At 43.7% G+C, this 26,071-nt stretch overlaps 1 pseudogene; it reads left to right on the top strand.

The window, feature by feature from the left end:
* The first annotated feature begins 2,270 nt into the window (after positions 1–2,270).
* On the top strand, positions 2,271–2,388 carry LOC148514900 (5S ribosomal RNA; annotated as a pseudogene).
* Positions 2,389–26,071: the final 23,683 nt, after the last annotated feature.

Raw genomic sequence — 26,071 nt, 5'->3', positions numbered from 1 at the left:
CTCTCATTGACTGCTGAGCTCCCACTGCAAGAGCCGGCTCCCTTCCGGCTCCTGCAGTGGGTAATGGTAGAGACGTCATGATGTCATGACATCTCTCCCTTAATGCAGAGCGCGCCAGCCCGGGAGGTCTGACGTGCGGCACCTTTTTTCACTTGTGTTGTGTGTCTGCACATTGGGGGGGCACCAGTACAGGGGGGGAGCACTACTGGGGGCACCATTACAGGGGGGGAGCACTACTGGGGGCACCATTACTGGGGGGGAGCACTACTGGGGGCACCATTACTGGGGGGGACCACTACTGGGGGCACCATTACGGGGGGCACCATTACTGGCGGGGACCATTACTGGGGGCACCATTACTGGGGGTGGGGTACTACTGGGGACTACAACTGGGGGGGACTACTATTGGGGGCACTGCATCAGGATGGGAACCTCTACTGGGGGGAACTACTACTGGGGGCACTATATAAGGGGCTTACTACTAGGTGACCACTACTAGGGGCACTAAATAGGGAGGAAAACTACAGGGGGCACTGTATAAGGGCACCGGATAGGGGGGATCACTACTGAGGGACTGCATAAAGGGGACCACTACTGGGGGAACTGCATGGGGGGAGGACTACTGCTTGGGGCACTATATAAGGGGCTTACTACTAGGGGCACTGCATTGGGGGGACCACTAGGGGCACTAAATAGGGAGGAAAACTACGGGGGGCACTGTACAAGGGGCATTGGATAGGGGGGATCACTGCTGGGAGCCTGCATAAGGGGGACCACTGCATAAGAGGGGGACTACTGCTGGGGGCACTATATAAAGGAGCACTGCATAAGGGGGACCACTACTGGGGCACTGAATAAGGGGAACTAATGAGGGGCTGCATAAGGGGGACCACTACTTGGGGCATTGCATACTGGGAGTACTGTATAAGGGGAACTACTACTGGGGGGGTACTGTATAAGGGGCACTACTATGGGCCTGCAAGAGGGACCACAACTGGGGACATTGCATACTGGGGGTACTGTACAAGAGGCACTACTGGGGTTAAGGTGCATAGGGAAAGGAATGTTCAGAGTGACGATAAAAGGGTGTGTCATGTTGACACGCCCCATTTTTAAGTGACCACGCCCAATTTTTTGGTGTGATCATTATAATAGATCACACCATATTCCACGAGGTGAACAAGCCCTCAGTCAGGCGAAATGCGTGTCCTCACCACAACGGGAGAACTAGTCAGTCAGTGCATGGACTGAACTTTGAGCCCCATGTTCAATGGGAATGATATCATATGCATTGGGGCATTGTATGTGATTAATGGACATTTATGTCCAAGCAGCAGATCAGCTAATATATATAGCAGCTTTCTATGCACATAGCTACAGAGACCATGGGTCTAAACTAATATAATTGGTGTATAACATGCACTTTGTCACACTGATTTGCAATTTATCCTAAGGAGACACACTGAAAATAATACGCACAGTGTGTTTATGTAATCCATTGTGTTATAACTTTGTGCGTGATAAACTTTTAGGATCATTGTATCCTGCAAGTAGCCCTATATCTGGGATCGCATATGGTTAGCATGTTATTTTTATTAATCTTTATCTGTGTGTGATAATGACACTTAATTGCTCAAACAGAAAGAATGAGTCATGCAATATACTCTGTGGTATTTATAACTTATATGAACTTTTAATGAGCAGCATGCTATCATTTTTCTTTGTTTGTGTGTGATAATAGCAATTAACTATTGTAAATCCCAGGACGTGGTGGCTTTATTACTAGCCAAATTATGTTTGCCTTTTGATATCAGTGACAAAGAATGAGCTATATAATATACTCTGTGTTATTTAACAGCTGAGATGAATATACCATGATTTAACCTCTATCTGGAGAGGATCTATTAAACCTATGTGACATAAAACATGTTTTGAGCATACTGAGATATATCTCTTGTTAAGGATTTACGATTTGAGATATTCACTATTATTTTCCAATTCCGGAATATGGCGTGATCTATTATAATTATCCCACTTGTGTTACACAACAAAAGATTGTAATTTATGCACTTATGTGTACACTTTTACTTGGAATTATCATAATGATCTATGTGTAACAATTAAAGTATGCTCATGCATCAACTTTCTTGGAACACAATATATTAATAATAAAATGGACTTTTTACTATGATAGTCCTACATTTATGGTTTATAGTTGTGTTCTTGCTCTGGCCTGTGCCGCAATAATCTGCATCTCCCTATCTGACTATTCCTACAACCATACATCACTAGATTGCCCAATCTCGTCTGATCTTGGAAGCCAAACGGTGACAGGCCTGGCTAGTACCTGGATGGGAGACCTCTAGGGAATACCAGGTGTTGTAGGTTAAAAGAGGAATATATGGGATTTTAGTAACGATTGGCAGAGCACCATAACTACACTCCTGTCTGTCACATTTATTTATGGTTAAAACACTGCTATTTTTGTTTACCATCATCATTGCATACCCATTGGAATGGAACTTAGCTAATATTTCGCCAGAGGATTACCTCTAGACTTTGTTTTCAAACAAGGTTAATTTATATTAGCATAACCTTGCGGGGATATATGGTGTCATACATCGTATTTATATATAATAAAAGTTAAATTTTAACTGTATCTATAATCAAAGAGTGCCCCAGCAACTAGCCCTACTTTTTCCTTTTCTTTTTTGCGTAAACTTTATATACACAAATGACTGGCTAATATAAAGACATATATACAGTATATCTCTGGCTGAGGAATGGACAGGTTGCAGTAGTCCTGGAGATGTGACAAGGGGAGCATAAAACTGATACCATTCCTTGGGTACAATTTGGACTTTATCTGATGCTGCAATGACAGTTCATGGAGACCACAAAGCACAGTGGTTTTGCACTATTGTACCGCAATGGTCTGCCCAATGAACAACAAGGTGCTTGCTCATGGGCGTAACTACCATAGGTGCAAGGGGTGCAGCTGCTATGGGGCCCATCTTTCATGTCAAAGTTACATGTTGTCAGAACCCGAACTGTATCCCTGTTTAAAGATAAACTACACTTGCCAAGGTTCCGTTGTGGTCGCTGGAGTATCCTTCCAGGCTGCTGGCGTGTATCGCATGGAGTATACAGAGAGTTAAAGTGATCCTCTATTCCTTGGGCGTTGTCTGCTTGCTGGGGTCTGTGATTACTTGGTTTACTAAAACCTGGCTCTGTCTGGGTCACATGCTTTAACACTTCCAATGGATTTCATGCATCTGGTATAAATGTCTGTTACTAACTGAGCATTGTAGTCTGTGCAACCTTCAGGTAACCTTCAGGTTCTTCCTTGGACTCCTGCCAGATCGTCGCTGTGCTTGATATATGCTGTGGACTCTCTTTGCCCGGTTCTGCTACAGATGCTTGACGGCACTACAGATCCCAGTGCTGCTACTGAACTCTCTGCTGCAATACTAAACCTAACTCTGCTGGTAGTCTCCGCTGTACTACTAGCCTAGCTTTGCTGCCGTTTCATGGTCTCTTCATGTTTACCTTCAACTAACAGTTGTCAACTGCATCATAAAAGTTTCTTCACTCCAGACCTCTGCCTCATCTCAGGGCTCAACCCTCCACCTCTTCACTCCGGACATCTGCCTCATCTCAGGGCTCAACCCTGCACCTCTTCACTCCGGACATCTGCCTCATCTCAGGGCTCAACCCTGCACCTCTTCACTCCGGACATCTGCCTCATCTCAGGGCTCAACCCTCCACCTCTTCACTCCGGACATCTGCCTCATCTCAGGGCTCAACCCTGCACCTCTTCACACTGGACCTCTGTCACGTCTTGGGGCTCAACCCCATACCGGATCTTCACTGCACTTCAGGGCTCAACCCTGCATCTTTCCACACCGGACCTCCATCACGTTTTGGGGCTCAACCCCAGCACCTCCTCATACCGGATTTCCTTTGCACCTTGGGGCTCAACTCTATACCGGATTTCAGTCACGTCCCAGGGCTCAACCCTGCACCGCCCCATACCGGATCTTCGTCACCTCACGGAATTCAACTCCGCACCTGTTAGTTGGTATAATATGAACTTTGTGCTATATGAACTTTAGTTCTTGCGTGGCTATCCTGACACCTGCTTGTTGTGATAATCTGAACTTTGCTTTATGGAGACTTTATGCTTAAGTATCTAGAACTTTCAGCACAGTCTTGTCTTTGAATAAATCTTGTTTACTTTTAACATTGCGTGCCGGTGCTATTTCATGAGAAGGTCATTCCTTAAACCCCCTCAGCTTGTACCACCTGTTAAGCCTGTTTCTCCTCAGGAGTCTCAAGAGTCTGTAGCCATAACACATGTTATATACATTTTTCACCATACATAGGGGCCCTTACAAACTTTTGCTATGGGGCCTTCAAATACCTAGTTACGCCCCTGTGCTTGCTTATTCTCTGATGGATCCTAAATTTACAGCACTGTGGAATGTACTAAATAAATGTTAATATGTAAACATCTGTAGACGATGCACTCTATAAAAGTGGAACCATCAACTGTCTAGCTCTTTGCTTTCATCTCCATTCATTAAATTATCTTCCAATTTTTTTCTCCTAAAATAAGAGTAGCCTTTTATATATCTTAAATAGATTATTAGATTGAGGCAAAACTGGGGCTGTTTTTACTAAATATGTCACGTTTATGTGAAGCTTATTATTACATTGCATGAAGTACATGTTCAAATGTGTTTCTCTGCAGTAAACTGGAGCAGATCGGGTCTTTCAGTTCATTAACTGGCGCATTTCAACAGTGATGTAACTATTGCCACAGCAACATGTGGCCGCTACAGAGCCCGGAAGGACCAGCAATTCTGTGTTCTAACCCTGATTATGAGTAATATCATAACATTTCACACAAAAAAGTGACACGTTCAAATAAAAAAAGCACGGTGTGCTGTACCAAAAGTGCAAAAACTCTACCAAAATGTTCAACCAGACAATGTGAATGGGGTCCTTATCTCACAGTAAAAATTAGACCTGGTCTGATCAGTTCACAAGCAGCAATCCTTGGGGTAATATTCAAGAATGGGACCCCCACTGGTCACAGTAGAATAGAATTTGCCAAAAGAGTTAAAAAATACATGCATTGCACACAAGGTTAAACAAATCCCCAAACCTTTGTCCATCATTTCTTTGAAAATAAAAAAGTTAAATAAAAAAAAAAAGAAAAATTCCCATGAAAAAGGACCCCAGCAAACCCCTCGGGATGTAGGTTGGAAGCTGACGGTCTAAATCCCGACCGCCGGCTTCCAGACATTCTAATCCTGGTGTGGTACTAATGACAGGCATCTAAATCTAGATGCCTGTCATTAACAAGACCCCGGATGACCGCCCGGCATCCCGATCGAAGGGATGTCAGGCACCGGATGCGGACAGCCACGGGGGCGGGAGGGTTAGGTTTAGGGCTCTCGGGGGGGACTTAGGGTTAGGCACCCCCTGGAAGGTTAGGGTTAGGCTAGGGGAAGGGGGGGTTAGGGTTAGGCACCCCGGAGGGAAGGTTTGGGTTAGGCACCCCCCCGGGAGACTTAGGTTTAGGCGGCGGGGAAGGGGGATTTAGGTTTAGGCACTTAGAGGGTTGATTAGGGTTAGGCACTTGGGGGGGAAGTTAGGGTTAGGCACCCCTAAGGGAGGGTTAGGGTTAGAGGGGGAATTAGGTTAGCGATACTTACCTTAGGGACGATCAGGATTTTCACCCTTGCTGGGCTGCCGCTGTCGGGCTTTGAACTGCCGGACATGAGTCTGGTAGTAATACCTACTACACCCGACCCCTCTGCTCTGCTGTTCTGTGCTGTTCTGCACTAGTGCTGGTGTTCTCGGCTCCAGGTTTTAGCTGTAATGCTGTTGAATCAATAACTGATTGGTCTGTACTTCCATTTAATCCAGTGGGATTTTGGAGACATGTAAACCCAAAAGTTTTTAGGCACTGCATTAATTTCCATTCCATATTCTTCTATCATCATAGCCAACTCATACATATAATAGTCTAAATATTCCATCAACAGTTGAGTGGATCAGTCTCTTGTTCGATTTAATTGTGCAGCTTTAAAATTTAATTGTAAAACTATTTTTGTCAACAATGTTTATACTAGAGATGTGCAGGTTCGGTTTTACTCGGTTCTTTTCGCCAAAATTATCGCAAGTTCGGATTAGTTTGGATTTATTTAATTGGCAATCCAAAACACGTGATTGCCGATAACCAATAAGATGCCGTTTTTGGGATCTGAACATATCCGAGTAAAACCGAACCCGCGCATCTCTAGTTTATACTCTTGCTAGAAACTTTATGCATTTTTTTTCAGACTCGGTTGACACCACTACAAGATCATTACTTCTCTGCAGGATTTAGGAAAAACCCCAGACCACTTCCTCACCTGGGAGTGCAGCCTAGCTGTCTTCACCCTACTTCTACCTGGGTCAGAAACCATGAAGAACCCTGAGCGGAGTCTCAGATGCACAAATCCTTCCTCTTCTGCAGTGTTTGTTCCCATGGAGATTATCAGAACCGTATCTGACATAGTAGGGCTTCTATCTAATGTCCAGTAATCCCCAGGCTGCATATTATCAGGACAGGATCAGACAATGTTTGGTTTCATAATAATAATAATAATAATAATAATAATAATAATATCTATATTAATGTTCAGTGATCTCCAAGTCCTAACTGTAAATTATAAAATTAGGAAAAGGTCTTCTGTAGATTATCAGGGCAGACGCAGACATATACTGACTGACTGATATAACAGTGGCTGGCATTAAGATTAAATGGTTGAATATGTAATTGGGTTCACATGACTCTCATGAAAATATTTAGAATAATAAATGGATTATCTTTATACTGTGTCTCAAACTCCCTTAATTTGTACTTCACACACTTGAGGAGTTTTTGAAAGTGGTTCACATTATCACAGCAAAGTAAATAATTGGCTTGGTGAATAGGGAGTACAGGGTTATATCTCTAAAATGTATTAACTGAAATGTGTGTGACTCTAATAGAAATTATTTAAAGGCTGAAGTAACTTTCTTGCCACTAGGTGGCAGTGTGGCTTCATTAACCGATTATTGCTTGCCACTATTTTGCACTTACAGTATTATTATCTGCAGCCAAAGAGGAGATCACTGTAGTGCTAGATAGCAAATACAAATCCAGCACTTGGTGATTCATAAATAGGAAATAAAATTATAAGCACTTGGGTCACAGAAAGTTTATGAATGCGTCCAATGTGGAATAGGATGATGTAGGAGGTGAGATAGCACCACTGCAAGTGCTTTTGAAATGTCTAAGAATATATCAGACACTGCAAGTGAAAGGAGTGAAAGGAGACGCATACAGAGTGGCAAATATAAAATTGTTCAAATTGTGTTTGTGTGGTGTGAAAGTGCATCTTGGTGCAAATTTAATACGCTGCACATGGACACAACTTGAATCCATATTTAGAGTTGTAAGTAGTTTGCACTGGCGGCCACTTGCGTATGGAGAGGCGGGTCATGGTTCTTATTATACAAATTCAGACCATGTTTTGGTGTTGATAATGATGACTGCGGCATTCTTGCTCCATATGCGTATATATATATATATATATATAATATATATATATATATATATATATATATATATATATATATATATGAATTGGAAATCTAAAGGGGCCCTTGAAAATATTGAGAAAATGGCCACATGTTGAGGGAAGGACCAATATGTCAGCAAGTACAACCAAATTATTATGCACCAGGGAATTCAGCACTTCGCCACGGCGGGGGCCGCCATGCTACTTTAGAGGTCGTAGTCAGCAGGCAATAAGCATGACTATTGTTTTAGATAGTATTAGGTACCCTTTGACACGTCACCTGTCAAACACACAGGTTAGAAGACGCACAGTGGCACAGTGATTAGCATTAATGCCTTGCAGCACTGACACTATGAGCCGTATTCAATTTGATTCGCACCCGCGATACTTTTTCGACTCCCGGACTTTCTACCTACTTTGCCTGTTTTGCATGTGGAAAAGTATCGCGCACGTGCCCGCATATCCCCGTATTCAATTTGAACATACGTGAAAATGGGACCCGGCGAAACTGAAACAAGCGGAAAGTCCTGTCAGATTTGGGGAAATCAGCCTGACACCCCCTAAAAGATGCTCTGACATGGGGGTTAGCTATGGTTACCCCCGATTTGGCTTGCTGAAGGTATTTGGCGTTTTTAAATGGGCTCAATAGCTGCCAAATAGCGTTTTTGTACAAGTGGTGAAGAATACTACTCAGGAGTTTATTTTGCAGAAAATAACTTATCCCAGCAAATTCGGGGTACTTGAAAATGGGGGCCAGCATATTTTAAAGTTGCTAAAGTGAAGTTTAAAAAATCGTGAAAAATCCACCTGCCGCAAGCACCTGCAATGAAAAAAACACATGGGGCATACTTGGGGACGCCCCTAGAGTCTATGAAATGAAAGTGATTTTTTGGGGTGTTCTTAAGTGTTTTTTTTTTTTTCTTAACGCAGTTTACCTTTGGGGGACTGTCTGAAGGCTGCACGGGGGTTCCCGCAACGTTGTACTCCAAAACCCCAATTCTGAACTTTTTTCCGCCTGCTATTCATAGGCGAAACTTTTTCGCCTATTACATTGCATTGACTTTCTGCCTAGGCGGAAAGTCTTTCAAATTGAATATGTTGATACTTTTCCACCTGGCGAAATAACGTGATCGGCAAAACTTTTTCGCCGATTCCGGCTTTTCGCTCCAAATTGAATACGGGCCTATGAGTTTGAATTCAACTAGGGCCCTGTCTGTATGCTCTTCCCATGTTTCTGTGTTTATTCTCCAGGTGTTGTGATTTTTTCCCACAGTCTAAAAATATAGTGCAAAGTTAATTGGCTAATAAAAATACTATGCCCTATTTAACCCAATAATAAATTAGTAGAAATCCCTTTTAATGCATTTTCCACTACCAGCCACAATATAAAGTTAATAGCATTTACATGTCTCCTGATGAGCACTGACTTAAAATTATTAGTCCACACATTTAATACAGAGCATCTGCATGTAAGTAGGTGGAAGATTTCTCAAGTCTAGGATATCTGCCGTAACAGCTCTATAAATGGTATACAGTGATTAAATAGTGATTAGTGACTCAAGGTAGAGTACTGTCATGGACCCGCTTCAGAGATCGCAATCTCTAACCACTGTCAATAACATGTAACAATCAGCACTCAATTGAGCCAGTGTAACATGAGTGTTGTTGATATGTCCTATTGGCATAGAGCACCAGTGTAATTGTGAAATAGAGTTTAGGCCATACAGTGATACTTAACCAGGCATGCAGGATTATTAAGGAACAGCGGTAAATACAAAGTGGTGTAGGAGACATACAGTACAGCCAGGGCGATCAAGAGCCAAGGTGGGCCCCGGTAATAGGGGCGTGGCCTAATCTCGGGAGGCGTGGCCACGCCCCCTTGCTGAAAAAAATAAAATAAAAATGATTTGCAGGGGGGGCGGCGTCGTACCCGGGCTGTGTGCTGGGCTGCTGTGAGGGGGGGGCGACGTCGTACCCGGGCCCCCGCCGGGCCCCTCAGGATGCCTGGGCACGGGTAATCTGTACCCGCTCCCCCCCTCTCAGAGCCCCTGAGTACAGCAATGGTGATATTAGAGGTATATATGATGGTACAGTGTATGTATATACTATAATCTAGATGGGAGCTAAGTACAGCAATGCAACACTCAACACAGTAATGAAGTGAGGTCACACATGCGCTCTAGTTTTCTGGCGGCCATCTTGGCAAAGGTTTCCAGCCGGAGTCACTGTAGGGAGGAAGGACACAGCATAGGCAGGGGCGCCTGAGAGGGGGGGAGGAGTGGGTACTATTTACATGGGTCCCGGCATCCTGTGGGGCCCAGCGTGGGCCCAGGTCCAGCACCGCTCCCCCCTTCCTTCTCTCTCCATTACAGCAGCCCAGCACACTGCGTGTACTGAGCTGCAGTGGGAGACTGCTCGTGGCTGCTGAGCAGCAGCCACAGCAGTCTCCTATGCCGGTGGGGGGGAGCGATCACACTGATCGTGCCCCCCTGGCTTTGCGCCGGGCTGAGGGGAACCCTACTCAAACTTACCCCTGTACTAAGACAACCAGGATTGCCAAGAAAATCCGGGGCTGGTTCTGTTTTAGGGGGGACCCCACGTCATTTTGTTTAAACTAATTTAACTCTTTCTAAGCTTGTTACAGTAAGCTACATTCATGCATCTCACTGATGTATGCATGTATCTGTGTGAAAACGAACTGCTCATGCTGACAATGAATGCATGAAGCAGTTCTATTCAGTCGGGGATTTGCAGTTCCTTTTGAAGTGGGATTTGCTGTTCTATTTGTACATGAACAGGCCAAATCAAACAGCAAATCATTGTTCAAAATCGACCAAAATCGAATTTGATTTGAAATCCGAACTAGAAAATCGAATAGTAAATGAGGGATTTGATGAGGGATTTGTACATTCAATTTGAGGTGAGCGAAATCACACTTCAAATCGAAATTATAATCAAATTTTGATAAATATACTCCAAAGTCTCTTTAAACATAGTGCTTCCTTGGCAGTTTCTGTGGTGGATAGGGCTACAGTGGGTTGCTTTCTACTTGCCAAGCTGATGGCTGCACCTGCTAATACATACAGGTATCCTATGTATGAATGGCGGTCATCCTCATCTGATCCCCAGTTGGCATCACAAAAAGATTTCAATCCAGAATTTCCATATTTTGAAAAGTTTAATCTCAAGGAAATTGAACCCTTTAGATACTTCAGGATTATTTTAACTGCAGTTCAATGTTGTCCCCATGGGTAATGACAAATTGGCTCATCTGGCTCACAGCATAATGTCTGAACAAGTTCCTATACTTGCATAAATTAAATTTCCAATAGTGTTCTGAAAATGTATCTCTGCCTTTGTTAGTTTAGTGCTCTTGTCAATGGGAGTATTCATTGGCTTTGCACCTGACATTGCACAATTTGTACTTATTACTTCAATGTTTATCTATTGATCAATTGTGACAGTTCTTGTCTCCAAGTTTTGTAAGATCCTTAATCCCAACAATTGATTTGCATGCCCTAGGTCTTTTAAGTTGAATTTCTTATCTTACAGATGCTTGACAATGTGATTTTCTTGACCTACTAGCAACCGCTCATCCACATATACAACAATGATTAACAACTTTTGCCCTATTTGCTACTGATATAGAAAGTGATTAGTTTTGAATGTACAAAGTCCATCTCTAGTAGTACAGCATCTAGCTTAATGTACCAACAATAAACCATGTAAAGCTTTCTTCAGTAAACAATCTTTTCCCTCTTGGAACATATTGTTATTGTAATGCTCAGGGGATTCCATTTAGAGTAAATCTCTTCTATCAATTCTCCATTTAAGAAAAATGAATTAAAGTCATACCCTAACACTAACCCTCCCCCTAGCCCAGCAACTTACCCTCCAAATTCTGGTGGCCGGGATGGTGGAGCCGAGATTCTGACAAGTGTCAGTATTCTGGTGCCGGCATTCTGACCACTGGAATTATGAAGGTAAGTTGCGGGTCTAGGAGGAGGTTTAATGTTAGTGTTAGGTTAAGGGGTAAGGTTTAGGCACTAGGGGGAGGGTTAGGCATTAAGAAGATATAATAGTTTTGCAGTGGACCTGCGCACTCAGTGTAAATGGTAAGGGCTACTAATTGGTGTGCTGCTGCACTTATGGCTGTCTGACTTCATCCGTTGTAGGTATAGAATTAGAGGGTTTAAGTGCTGCGCACAACCTATATCTATTTGACAACTGGGAGGGCTAAAGATATAATAAATGTATACGTAGCCAAAAGTTCTACACAACCTTTATGATACTCATACACAATGTGTAGATTAATTAGGAAGTGATGCTAGACACAATAAATATAAATATGATGTTTTACTTAAACTCTGAAAATACATGCAATATTGTGCAACAATATATATAAAAATATCAATAGCAACTGTGGAACAGCACAATATGGTAGGTGCACAATCCACCGAGTACCTGACTGTACACCCTGTGGTGGTCTGTGCAGTCCCAATATGAGAGATCACCAGTTGATCTTACGATACAGTAGGAATTGAAGGGGTTCATTCCATGTGCCAACCTGATACCTGTAACACACCTCTGAGTATATAGATGTATAAGCGTCTATGGAATATGAGGATGAGAAACAGCGGCGTCCCGCTATTCTCAATTGGAGATACCTAAATGCAGTGTCCAAATGTCCTGTGTGTTGATGGTGTGCGCTGCCCGGGGTGATGCTGTGATGGTGCGGTGGTGGCTGGCTTCGGCTGGCAGCGGGGATCACTCTGTGCTGCGGTGCTCTGGACAATGCAAACATGGGCACTATCCCTGTTTCCAGAGTTAGGTCCGTGCGTGTGTCTGAGTGTGCCAGCAGGCAGTGAGAGGAGGTGAACAGCGGTCCTAGCTCTGGAGAGCCGGGGGCCGCGGTCACTCCTCTCAACAGAGGATACTTACCCGGATGTGCTCTCAGCTCTCTGCCTTGTTGATCTTCCTGTCGGCTGCGTGGGTGCGTTGGTGCGCTTGCTGCAGTCTCCTTTCAGCTGCGTTCTCGCACTGAAATATTCAATTTAACAGATTGATATATTTTTATCTTTGTAACTACATAGATCTTATTGATTTAGACTGTTTTTTATTTGATATGTTTTAAATAAATTTTTAAAATTCATCTCGGATCATCTGTGCGTCTGAACAAATATACTTCTATGGGAAAGAACATCTAGGATTTCACGTGAGTATGGTACGCTCACCAACGTTAAATTGCTAAGTTTTACAGATATGTTAAGACGGTTTTTGGAGTTGGAAGATTAAAGATACCCTTTATACGTTTAACCACTCATATATTTATGTGAGTTGGGTGCGTGATAGGAACAATTCTTCCCCGTCTGTTTATATGTGATAACTATACCACTGGGTAGAAGAAAAAGACGACTTTTGGGATATACCTTGACTAAAAGAACTAATCCCAGGATTGACTTGGTTAAGTTTAATTAGAGCGCCTATATCTGAGGACTCTTAATTTGTTTTGTATATGTATTTTGGTGTTGGGTGGACACTAGGAGTCTGTTTGTTGATATTGGCTGCTGTCATTTGCGCTTTTGGTATCCTATCCCTGTTGGGATGCCAGCATTGGGTTCTGATCACAAGGATCCCAAGTGCCAGCATCCTGTATCCATCCTGCGTGGCAGATATGGCAATGACTAAATGTACTGTAGTGTAATGTGCCAGAGGAGAGGAAATTTCACCATAGTCAATCCCGGATTTCTGTGTGTTTCATTTTGTGACAAGACAGGTTTTATAATGGACAATGATTCTGTCTGCATTTAACTTCTTACAGAAGAACCACTTGTTCTTAACTGTCTTGCGGTGATTCAGTCTGTTAACAATGCTCTGTGTATTGTTGTCATTTAATGATGCCATTTCTTTATTTATTGCTGATTTCCATTCTTCCCAGTCATTGCTTGACTTTGCTTCTTGGATATTTTGGGGTTCACAGAAAGTGAATTTGCAAACTCCTCATAATATCACTTAGCGGTTTTTCCTTTATTGTTTCTCACAGAACTCCTGCTCTGTGATTGGGTATGTATACTGGCTTTTTATTTTTTAATTCAGACACACTTCCAACTGTTGGCATAACCAATACAATGAACTCGGTTTGCGATTCTTGTTCCAGATTCATGTTAGGTGATGCTACTTCACAGAATATAACATTTCTTGACTTATAAGCTTTTGACCAGTTTGAGCTTCCACTAAATTCTTGTTGTCTGTAATCTTGCTTATTACTTCTTGTGACATACTGTTAAATGACAGAAAATATCTGTATCCACTTATCGATTTCACCTCCATAGGGCCACACATGCCTGTATGCACCAATGCTAGAGGTGCCTCAGCTTTGGTTACTGATCTTGGGAAGGGATAGCAGACTTGCTTACCTATTATACAGCTTTTACATGCTCTGTGTCACTCATGGCTATATCCATCAGGATTCCATCAAGGAGTTTATGGATGCCATTATACCCCTGGTGGCCTAGCCACAGCTCCATAGATTGGCTTGTTTTAGAGGCCTCATTGCACCACACTGTACATCGTACAGTTGCTGACATTGGGTTGCTGTTGCTATCACAGCCCCTCTTTTATTCTGCACAACATATTTGCAGTTTGTCCCCATATCTGGTATGAATAACACATCTTGGATGTCTGTGACCACTTATTCTTAGGCAAACTGTGATTGTCCCAACTTTTGTGGCTGTAAGAACCTTGTCTTCAATTCCCCTGACTGTTATAGGGTAACACATACTTAATAATGTAAACCATCTTGATTGCAACTGAAATGCCTTGTGGCTCCTGTGTTTATATACCAGCAATCCTTTCTGTGGCTCTCTATAACACTAAAGTTGTCTTGTTTCTCTTGTCACACTGGTTTTGCTGTATGCCACTCACATTCCTCAGTTTGCATTCAGAGGCCTTATGTCTTACTAAACATTTGTACTTACTTTGGGGCTTGGTATTCTTTGTTAGTAATGAAGAACTTTCAGCATTTGTTTCAACTAGTATGCATTCCTGGGACTGCAACAGTTTAGCCCTCACAATCTCTGTTGTTAGCTTAGCCATACAGGATTCCCAAGCTACTACCAGATAATCAAATTCAGGCGTTAGATTCTGTACCATCACCATTGCGAGTTCCTTGTCTTTTACTTGGACTTCTACAGATGTCAGTTACTGAAATATGAACAGCATATTGTCAGTATACATGTTCATGTCTCTGCATGCACTCAGTTTTGTTCAATACAGTGAACACCTCATATTTATTCTCCTCTTGAGACCTTTATTTGCTTACACTTTCCAATAAATAACGGACTACGTGTATTGTTGCACAGCTAGGTATACAAATATGCTGGGCTACCACTGCACTACTTGGGGTATATGTATTGGAGCTGCCTGACCCTGTAGGGTATCCAATTCCTACTGTGATAGACCAAATACAAAGAAAGGGGAGGTTGATGCTGCGTGAATAACACCTAAGTGAATGAGACAAACGGAAGCCATGTAATAAGTATGTAGGTTTTTATTAGAAGTCACACTGCTCCAACCTCTCATACCAAGTGCAATAGTGTATCCAGTAAAAGCACAGAAGTGTGTAGACACAATGATATGGGTAGTCTTAATGTCTAAATTCCATATTAGGATATTGTCCCAGGGAGGGTGTTGCGCTCTGTAGTGGTGGCGCCCTGTGCCCTTCGGTCCGTCAACTTACTCTTGTGGATCCTTGTCATTCTCACCACCTGGTGAGTGGTTCCTTGGTGGAGGTCTGTGTTCTTGCCCCAGTAATCTGGGTCCTCTGATGTCCCACTGTACCAGAGTGTGTGCCAGGTTACACACTACGGCATGGACAATGTGGGGATCACTGGTTGCTGCAAGACTTCCAGGTCCCTCACTCTTGTGAGATCACACAGTCCCTCAATGTCTACTGCTGCAACCAGCTACTCTACTCATCCAGCCGGCAAGGAGACTTGCGGATGGTAGTGATGCGTGTTCAGTGTTCTTAATAGGTGGTGGCATATCTTTAACGCGTATCGTGTTCTTTTAGCCTTCCTCAGGGAATGTGTATGCTACACAGATAGTCTTATTATTCCCATGGCTCTATCTATTTTATCAGGATTTGGATTGTCATTTAGATCACTTGTGATTTTCTACAGGCTTTCATGCTGTTGCTGCATCTCCTTAGTGAATTTTCACATGGCATCATTCTCTGAACCTCTCAGCACTGCAACAATATGGTGGCCATATTGGTGAAGGTGCTCATCCGGAATCACAGTAGGGAGGAAGGAGACAGTGCAGAAGTGCACTCCATTCCAAGTGTAACACAGAGTTAATAAAAAGCAACCACCTAGTCTGTCTAGAAATGATTTCACTCCCTTTTATTTCACACATATATTATTAATTCTCAGGTTCTGCCACCACTGAGGTTAATTCAGGAGCAACTCACTCCAAGTGGGAAGCCTTAAGTTCTTCCTTCCCAACTACAAAACAACCACCTAGTCTGTCTAAAAATGATTTCACTCCCTTTTATTTCACACATATATTATTAATTATCAGGTTCTGCCACCACTGAGGTTAATTCAGGAGCAACTCACTCCAAGTGGGAAGCCTTAAGTTCTTCCTTCCCAACTACAATAAAAGTCAGTCCAAGTTATCATTATTCAAATAGTAACATGTATAACAGATATGTAGCTTGCATTAGCCAAACCCGTAGGCAAAATAGATCCGATAAGAATCACAGAGATCAATCTTATTAAATGAAGTTTAATATGAGAAAGATAAAATACTTGAAGTATGTACAAAAACAATTAATAAAGAGAACATGCAAAGATAATCTTAGGCAAATACTTTTCTTATAAACAAAAATTAAAAAATATATAAATAACAAAACAGTCTCCCTTAGTGAGCATGCTGTCACTAAGGTGGGGAGGTGTGACACTCTCAAGACCAGCATAATTTTGCTAAAAAAGAGCAAGCCTGGAATATATAAGACCCCATATGTTTACCATTATCTGTCTGTTGGATCATTTGCTGGCAGTCCAAATGGCTATACATAATTTCCCAGTCTCCCCCTTACATGGCATCTTCTCAGACAAATGATTGCTAGACATACATATGGTAATTAAAAAAATTCAAAGTATTGTAGAGTTAATATACACACAGTGGCCCTCATTCAGAGGTGCTCACAAAATGCGAGCGGTCGCTCTGAATGAGGGCGGCCGCTTGGGTTTTGATGTGCGGCCTCCTGGTCGCTAGCTAAGCTGTGGGTTACCACTGACAGCTTTAGCGACCGACCAGGTTGATGGTCACGATGGTCAAGACCATCGCGACCATTGGGGCTTGCGACGAGACCCTAAGGTTGGGTCTCGGCAACCAGAAGCTCCCCACTGACATCACTGTTGATGTCAGTGCGGCCGCCCGCAAAACGGCAGGCGGTCCTTAAGGAACGCCTCCGTTTGTGAAACCACCCCCCGCCACGCCTACAAAATGGGTTGAGCTGTCGATCAACATTGACAGCCGCCCCTTATGTAGTGAGCTCCAGAGCAAGAGAATTTCTCTCTCGTTCCGGGGCTTACGCATGCGCAGTGCGGCCGCTGTGCGGGCGCAGGGCTTAAACATCGACCCACTTGCGAGCGCTCAGCGCTTGCGTGCGGGTCTGAATGAGGTCCAGTTTCAATGTTACAGGTATTCATGCTGCTCAATGTCTTGCGATCCATAACATACTCACGGCACGTTCAAATGTAACTTGATTTTAACATTATGCTTTATTTGTTAGGAATCATAGCATACAATTTTACATTGTAATTTGGAGATCCCTAGCACTAATCTAATATAGTCCAACTGACTAACAGATCGGCCAGCTAGTCCAGCGGTGATCACCCAGAAAGACAAACCTTTAAACTCTAAGCACCTGCTTAATTTTTCCACAATATGTTTAATATGAAGAGTTAATTCAAAGTAAAAGATAAATAGTATTTCTGGGTATGAAATGGTAAAACTGGCATTGTGAGGTTTAGTTGTGTTTTATATGATCTAAGATGTTGAACTATACTGTATTACCTATACTGTATGCAAGCATTTAAATGTACTCTTTAAAGATCTCAGCGTTATCAGATGGGGTTAGTTGTTTGTGTATACATGATAACTGAAAGGATCATTCAGTAGTTTTCCTAACGCAAATAACATTTCGGTTAAGATAGTGGATTTGCTAGACGTGTATTATCTACGTTGATAGCCTGGTTCAAAAAGAAAATTGCGCTTATGGTAGGGATACATCATACCTATAATTGGGGACTCTCTTTGGGCTCTATTTACTACAATCCGCATATTGAATGCAGATTGTAGTGTGATATTATCGACTGAATTCGCATTGCGAATTCAGGCAATATCACAGGGATTTACTACAAATCCCTTGCAGGGACAGAGCTTGCGAGGAAGCTCTGTCCCTGCGAATCCCCTCCGCACACTAGTCACGGTATTTTTGCAAAAAATATCTTGACAAAGCACCCGCGTATGCGCCGACCGGCCGCCGCTGCTTTCCCCCCGGCGCTAAGCCCCGCCCCGCCCCTGGTGCTATGCCCCACCCCCCATGATCGTGGACCCCCTGTGACCCCCCCTCCCTTAATAGCACTTACCTGCATGATCCGGGCCACCGGTGATGTCCTCTATGCGTGCGGTCAGGTGATATCCCATACTGCGCTGGGACCCGATCACCTGATGACCGGGCCGCAGTGCACTATGGGAGACCAGCTGACTGGAGGGCAGACATCACTGGAGGCCCAATCACCGGTCCCTGGAGTCAGCTAAGTCAAAACATTTTTTGACAATTTTTTTTTCTTTTTTTTACAGTAATCAGCTTGCGGTCTGTTTAGACCACACAGCTGATTACTTGGACCTACTCCCGGCTCTGCTCTCCCTGTTAGAGTGGAGGAGAAGTCCGGTAACCGGGGGAGACCCTGGATAACGCCACCTCCAGGTGGCATTAACATCACAGGGCCTCCCTAGGTATTTTTTTCACAATTTATTTTTAGTAACTTTGGCCAGATCACATTTCCCATTACAAATATGGGAAATGCGATCTGATTACTAAAAAAAAGTGATACTTAGGGGTTGGAGTAGAATTTTACGAAACACCCTTTTTCACTTTATTTTAGTAAAAATAATGTTAATAAATAGAGCCCTTTATGAGTTGACATGGCACATGGTGATGGTGGGGAGATTGCAAAGAAAGATTACTCTAAGAACATCTGTATTGTGCTATCATGGGTATGGTAATGCATTGTGATTTAAAATAATGGAAAACTTGCAATTTGTATTATTCTGCAATATATAAAGAGTATAGAGTTATTAATTAATAGTTTATTTTGATTTTCAATATTAATATTAGTATACTTATTTAGTCCCCCATAATACAGAGTAATAATGGGAGACACCTGTCACATTCATTAATTAAAATGGTGGCATTAAATGCACCTCTATTTGTGCCATAGTTCTTACATCCAACTTGTTTTCTAGACAAAGGAAAAAAAGGCTCGCAACCTCTATGTTGTAATTAGATGAATCCTTAACTCCAGCTGTACATCGTATTCGTTATATCTAACTATATCATTCCTATCCACCCAGTTCATTTTCAAATCACCCTAACAATTAAAAGCCCTTACTATGCTGGCAACAAAGCTGCGTTTGACTCGCGGTGGATGTCCCCTCTGTTTTGGTGTGGTATGTTAAGTCACCATACAGCAGGTGGACATGAGAATGTTGACATGGTCGCAATGTTCGCATGCAGCATGTCGCCAGCAATGATGCTGACATTCATCTTGTCTACACGGATGACAGGTTAACATGATAGCATGTCAACATAACGTCCCTGGTGGCCAGGGATCACTTTCCTGGTTCCGACGACTCCAGCGGTTCCAGTGCGGTTTCTGTCGTAGACCTCTGAGGGAGTAACGGTTTTGGTAAGTAGTTTATCTCTATCCCTACTGCTAACCTTCTGCATAGTGACTAACCCTAACCTCCGCCCCCCTCCCCCAATCTAATCTAGCAATCCCGCTAGGTTGTTTTAGGGCAAAAAGCACCCTGCCCTCCGGCGCGGCTCCCCGCTGAAATAGTCTGCGGGTGCCGTCCCCACCCATGGGTGTGTAAAACTGCGGTGTAGCGGTCACTGCCGGTGAATGGATGCCGGTTGCATGCGCCCAGCATCCATGCACACTGATAGCAGCGCTTGGGGGCAGCCCAGCATGTCCGTAAGTGCCGGGCACGCCCCAAAGAGTGACGACAAGGGGACGCCTCTTAGAGTACGTCCCCTTTTTCTTGTCCATGCCCCCTTTGCGGATGCGCGGATGTGCCCTTTCTCTAGGTCCGGCGGCCTGCCCGGAGTCGAACCTATAGTGAACACTACTAACTCTAACCTCCGCACCCCTCCTCCAGCCTAACCCTCATGGCAGCGCCTAACCCTTCTGTGAATGTCAACATTTCAGATTTCAACATCATGAACATGTCGACATTCTGAAGATATCAATGTCGTCATTCTAATGTCAACATTGTGGTGTCGACATTATGAATGTCAGCATGGTTACTTTCGACAATATGATTTGATCCCCCTCTATAACTTTATGTAAGTGCAGGGTATAAAGTTACATTTTTAGATCTTAGCATTGACCCTAAAATTATACATAATTGTTAGATCACCTCTATGCCCAGTAGGGAACCTTTTTTTACAAAATGAATAAACCATTTCTACCTCATGCCCATTGATGCTGAGTAATAGACTGTATGTTACGTAGTGACTTTAGACTGGTGTCAGTCTTTTCCTTGTCCAAGATCAGCAGGGGGGCTGTGAAGGTCACTTCAGAGGCTGTAGTTGATAAACAGGATGCGTGTCACATCTCTCTGTCCCAGACAGGCATTTATCAGCACATTTAGTCCTGACAACAGGACACTGTATCCAATCCACACATCATCTTTTTCTCTCTCCTCACTCCTCTTCATTTTCAGGTATCTATTTGTCACTGTCACTCTTCGAGATCCATTCTCATCGTCCTCTCTTTTACCGTGGTGCTGTTTATCCATTTCATGTTCTGCCTCTCTTCTACCTTTGCCCTTCTCTCTATTTTCTTGTCACAGTGCATCTCTCAGCTCTCAGTTTCACTGTTCTGCAGTGACCTTGTTTCAAAGGAAATCTATCATAGTATTGTTCTCTAAATATTTTAGTGTTGTATGGTCTTATATTATAGCAAACAAATGTGACAGCTCTAGGCTTTTCGTTAAAGTTTTACTGACCTGGAAAGCTTGTTTATAGAGACACATTTTTTTTGTTTAATCAGATATACTGTATCATTACCATAGTGAAGGACCAAGTCCTGCTTTGTGGCATAAGTGCTATAACACTACATAGAAAAAAGTTATGTTGATAAACATTTGGCCTACATTTTAATATACTATATTGAATATACTATATTGAAACTGTACCTGTAAAGGGCTGGTTTATACTTTATTGGGAACTACTATATTGGTTGCATATTTAAAGTAAAATAAAATGTAGTCAAGGGATCTCACTTATATTAATTTATAAAAAAAAGGATAGCAACTGTATTCTGAAAATACCTTTGGTTAAGTATAAGTGCTCTAAAAACGCATGTTAACAATGTGTGATCAACTTTACAAACTATGGGCCTGATTCAGCAAGGATCGCAAGTAAGAATTAGCTTGCAGTTGGCCAATGTTGCATCTCTGCGCATGCATGTGCGTCTCAATGCGCGTGCACGAACCAGTCATTGCGATCAAGTAAGGGATCGCACAGTATACACAGTTAGCATGGAGAGACCTCCGATGTTGATTGACAGGAAGTGCCGTTTGTGGGTGGTGGCGGGGGGGGTCGTGCGAACGCAGGCGTGCCTGCGCATTTGAACGGCGTTACAGGGGAGTGCATAATTAAGCTTGTGCGGTGGCATACGCATCCGTACATCTTGATGTACACAGGAAGCTGCTACAATCCTGCGGCAGGTCAGGGCTACCACAGTTGTGTGTATGGGTTCGATAGTTCTCGATGTTACCGATGTTTTCGAAAGTCTGCATACTGATCAAGCATAGAGTAAAGGGAGGTGGACTGGCTTTATGTAGTTCTGGGCATCTGCATCTTGTGTTGCGATTGCCGTGCGTTTGTATTCATTAGCATTTTATCGCAGTGGCCAGCTACGTGCAATCTCTTACTTGTGATCCTTGCTGAATCAGGCTCAGTATTCTCTTCAAATGGACAATCAACGGGATAACTTGGCCACACATTAGGCTGAATATCAAACGGCCTGATCAATTCTGATTTGCACATATTGTCAGTAGTATTCACTAGCTTTGCATGTAATGTAAATTGTATGGATCAAAGGTATAAAATTAAAAATGGCATATGTAAAAGTCTTCTGATTAAAAACTTAAAATGTGTAGTTTATGGGAAGGGACTCCGAAATCAGAGGTAGGGTAGAAAGCTTATGGGCCATCCTCCGGGCCACTAGTCACGGTATTTTTTTGCGAAAATATTGTGACTAGAGTGTAGAGGGGATTCGCAGGGACAGAGCTTTCTCGCAAATCCCTGTGATATTGCCTGAATTCGTTAAAGTATTAAGAACTCTATTTTTTTTCTTGGAAGCTGCTGTGGCTATGGTACTCAGGGCCTGATGCAGAGCCGCTCGTAAGCGACCGCTCGTTCGCTCTGAGTGATGTCCGCACAACTGCACATGCGTATGGGTCATAATGCGCATGCGCAAACTAGTCATTGCGGTCGGGAATAGTGCGCTCGCAAAACAGCGAGGGGCTGCTAATTTGATTGACAGAATGTACCGTTTGTGGGTGGTAACAGGGGAAGGTGCTTGAAAACAGGGGAGTGGAGATCCGAACGCAAGCGTGCCTAACGGTCAAAAGGGCATTTAATGGGAGTGCATAATTATTAAAGGAGCATCATCGACCACGTCACCTGGTTGTCTTTTAGCCTGAACTGCTCGCAGTGATAGCGGTAACAAAAACCTACCACAAGCACTGCGAGCAGTTCAGATGCCTTTCGAAGTTCCCAATTAATCTAATAAATACCGGAGATGACGTGTGATGCGAACGGCAAAAAGGGGTCTTTACAAAATAGCGAGCGCATTTTTCGTTCCCGATCATCTGACCGCTCACCACATACAGCATACCGGCAGCCTTTATTTCCTCCAGTGGCGGCTCCACATAGCCAGTTACAAGCAGAGCCAGAACGGACAATAGCGTGGACACGCTATACAAGGTTTATTAAATTCCATACTAACTAAGGGCATGATTCAGAGTCGCTCACTCGCGCTGTGCGTTCACAAGTGGCCCGATGTTCTGCATACGCGTGCAGAGGTGTGCATAATTAACAGGCAGGGTCATAGTACACATCACTTGCCTTTTTTTTACACTGATTTCCTCGCTATGCTTGCAGTAAGGTAAAGCTACCTCAAGCACTGCGTTCACATCCCATGGTGCTCGATGTACTAATGTTTTAATATACTTCCTGGAGATGACGTGTTGCTGTTGGGCGGCTCTGCCTGTGCGATTGGGCGTACTCATACACAAAGTGGCCACTTGCTAAGACATGGTGGGCGTGCTTATGCCTTGGTGAGCGATCGCTTCCTGTGGCATCACTTTGACAAATTTGCATATGCATCCAGTGAGCATACGCAGATAGCGAACGGGTCCGAATCAGGGCCTAAGTTAATTTACAAGTGCGGACATTATTCTCACACTGGGACGCCAGTAGTGATGAAACGCTCCCAATAGTGGAACTTTGCTGCTAACAATTGTCTGTGGTATTTGTTTACAGTGGAAGTGTTGCTAAAATTATACATGAATAGAATCATAGTGTCTTGGGACCTCTGGCCCTGATTCAGAGCCGGATGCTCTGACAGAGCGCTCGCTCTGAATCAGGGCGTCTTTTTTTGCCACCCACAGCTAATGCGAGCGGCCATGATGATGGTCGCGATGGTCAAGGCCATCGCAACCATCGGACTTGCGACGAGACCCTTGTGGTAGGGTCTCGTGGCCGCAAGCCCCAGAGAGCTTTCGGCTCAAACAGAGCCGAAAGCTCTCCCACTGACATCACTTGTGGCTCATGGGAACGCCTCCTTCTGGGCTGCAACCACCCGGCCCGCCCACCAAAGGCCCGTCGCTATCTGGGTCTCGCGCATGCGCACGACGGAGCCGGCTCCATCGTGCGCATGCGCTCTGGGCCACCATCGACCCGGTTGCGAGCGCTCAGCGCTTGCGACCGGGTCTGAATCAGGCCCTCTGTTCATTTCAGATACAATAATATCATGTTATCCAAAGTCTTTTCAGTGAGTGATGTTCAACTGCTATTTACCATTCTGTGATTGCAATCCATTTAATTTCTATTTATATTCTCACTTTGATTTCTCATTTATTATTTTTTAACTGTTGTATGTCCATTAATGATTGATATGTGATATATGTAATACATTTTACAATTTATTCAAGCCTCCTGTTTATCAACAGACAGCAAACCATACTCTTATTACATTCACACTGTCATTCACAGTGCTTAGCACAGTATACTGATTTGCAATTTAAGTACAAGCAAGCGCCAGGTTTTAGTGTTTTTTTCCCATGGGAGGAGCTGCTGCGGCTGGGCCCTCCCACGCCCAATTTATTAAATTTATTAAATAAGCTTCTGTGTGCTGCCCAATCGGAGCTTAGCTTCAGCCACAATAGCCGCAGTCCAGTGTGAGCTAGCCCGGCAGAGGAGAGAATAGGACCTGCCCAGTGAGAACTTTCCCGTTTTCTTGGTGGGCCAATCCACCCCTGCTTGTGTACCTTGTGCCCCTGCATCCCCATCACAGCACTTTGATTCTGCTTTGGCTACATATGTATTTGTAGTCCCTCATCTTATCACATAAGCCAACACAGGTGGTTAAAAATCTAGAGACAGTAAATAGGAGTGTCATTATATACAGGTGATATTATAACCAATGATATTCATAGGTTTTCCAAGATAAGTATATATAGAGGAAACAGGTCTTAGGACTTTGGGATACTCCTATGAATAGAGGAATTACAGAGGCAGAACAGGAAAGAGAAAGGATGTGGCATCTTAAACTGGGTACACACCTATACAATCCTTGGCCCAATCACTTGATATCAGGTGATCAGGCTGATGATTTTATAGGTGTGAATGCAGGCCCGTTGCAGGAGCGTTAGCTGATAAAAGGCTTATAACACTCCTGCAACAGTCAGGATCGGAAGGTTGGATCTTATATGATTTTTAATATTTATTGGCGTTGACCTCCCGATCACATAGAAGCCCGTACACACAGAGCTGTTTCTAGCTACTCATAGTCTGGGCTGGATGCTGCTGGTGCAAGGGGAGAAACCATAGTGGGTGTTAAGTCTGTGACTTATATTTCAATAAAGGTTTTCAGCATATACTGTAATTACAGGTATTTATGCAGTGCATATTAAACTGCAGGGGCATAGAGAGCCCTGCCGGGCCCAGGTATCGTGCAAAGCCAGGGGGGGCGTGATCAGTGTGATCGCTCCCCCCACAGGCATAGGAGACTGCTGTGGCTGCTGCTCAGCAGCCACTAGCAGTCTCCCACTGCAGCTCAGCACACGCTGTGTCATGGGCTGCTGTGAGGGAGCGGGGGCAACACCGGACCCGGGCCCCCGTCGGGCCTCTCAGGAAGCCCGGGCCCGGGTAAATAGTATCCACTCCCCCCCTCTCGGTGCCCCTGTTAATCTGGAATGGAAAATGCAACACATACAGACTGTAAGGTACTTTTTGTGCACCACCACAATTAGTAGAAAACTGTCTTTGCAGAATTAAATGGCTCCAACCAGGGTAATGCACATGCAGACTGGGTGAGTATTTGTAGTGCACCGGCTATAACAGCAGAAAAGAGTCTATGCAGAATTAAATGGCTCCAAGCAGGGTAATGCACATGCAAACTGGGTGAGTATTTGTAGTGCACCGCCTATAATAGTGGAAAACAGTCAACACAGAATTAAATGGCTGCAAGCAGGGTAATGCACATGCAGGCTGTGTGAGTATTGATAGTATACCGGCCATATTAGCAGACACAGTCTATGCAGAATTAAATGTTCCAAGCAGGGAAACAAAGAAAGAATAAACACATGCACAATTCACTATCAAGAGACTTTTGCCAGCTGAGGTCACACAGGGTTAATAGATAACCAGCTAACAAGTGAATACAGTAATTATACAGATACAGTCTTAAGCTGGGTACACACTGACAGATACATTGGCGGATCAATTGAACGGCGAATGTATCTCCTGCCCATCGGGCAGTGTGTACACGCGATATGTCGGTGAACATCGGCGTTCAGGACATATCGCATTGCCTGTGCTGCACAGCCGATGGACAGATATGTCTGCAGACATATCTGTCCAT

The sequence above is a fragment of the Taudactylus pleione genome, unplaced genomic scaffold, assembly GCF_031769625.1.
Source record: "Taudactylus pleione unplaced genomic scaffold, aTauple2 ptg000256l, whole genome shotgun sequence".
Classification (NCBI taxonomy): domain Eukaryota; kingdom Metazoa; phylum Chordata; class Amphibia; order Anura; family Myobatrachidae; genus Taudactylus; species Taudactylus pleione.
Note: the sequence above shows the minus strand (reverse complement) of the source record. Positions and strands in the feature narration are given on the sequence as shown.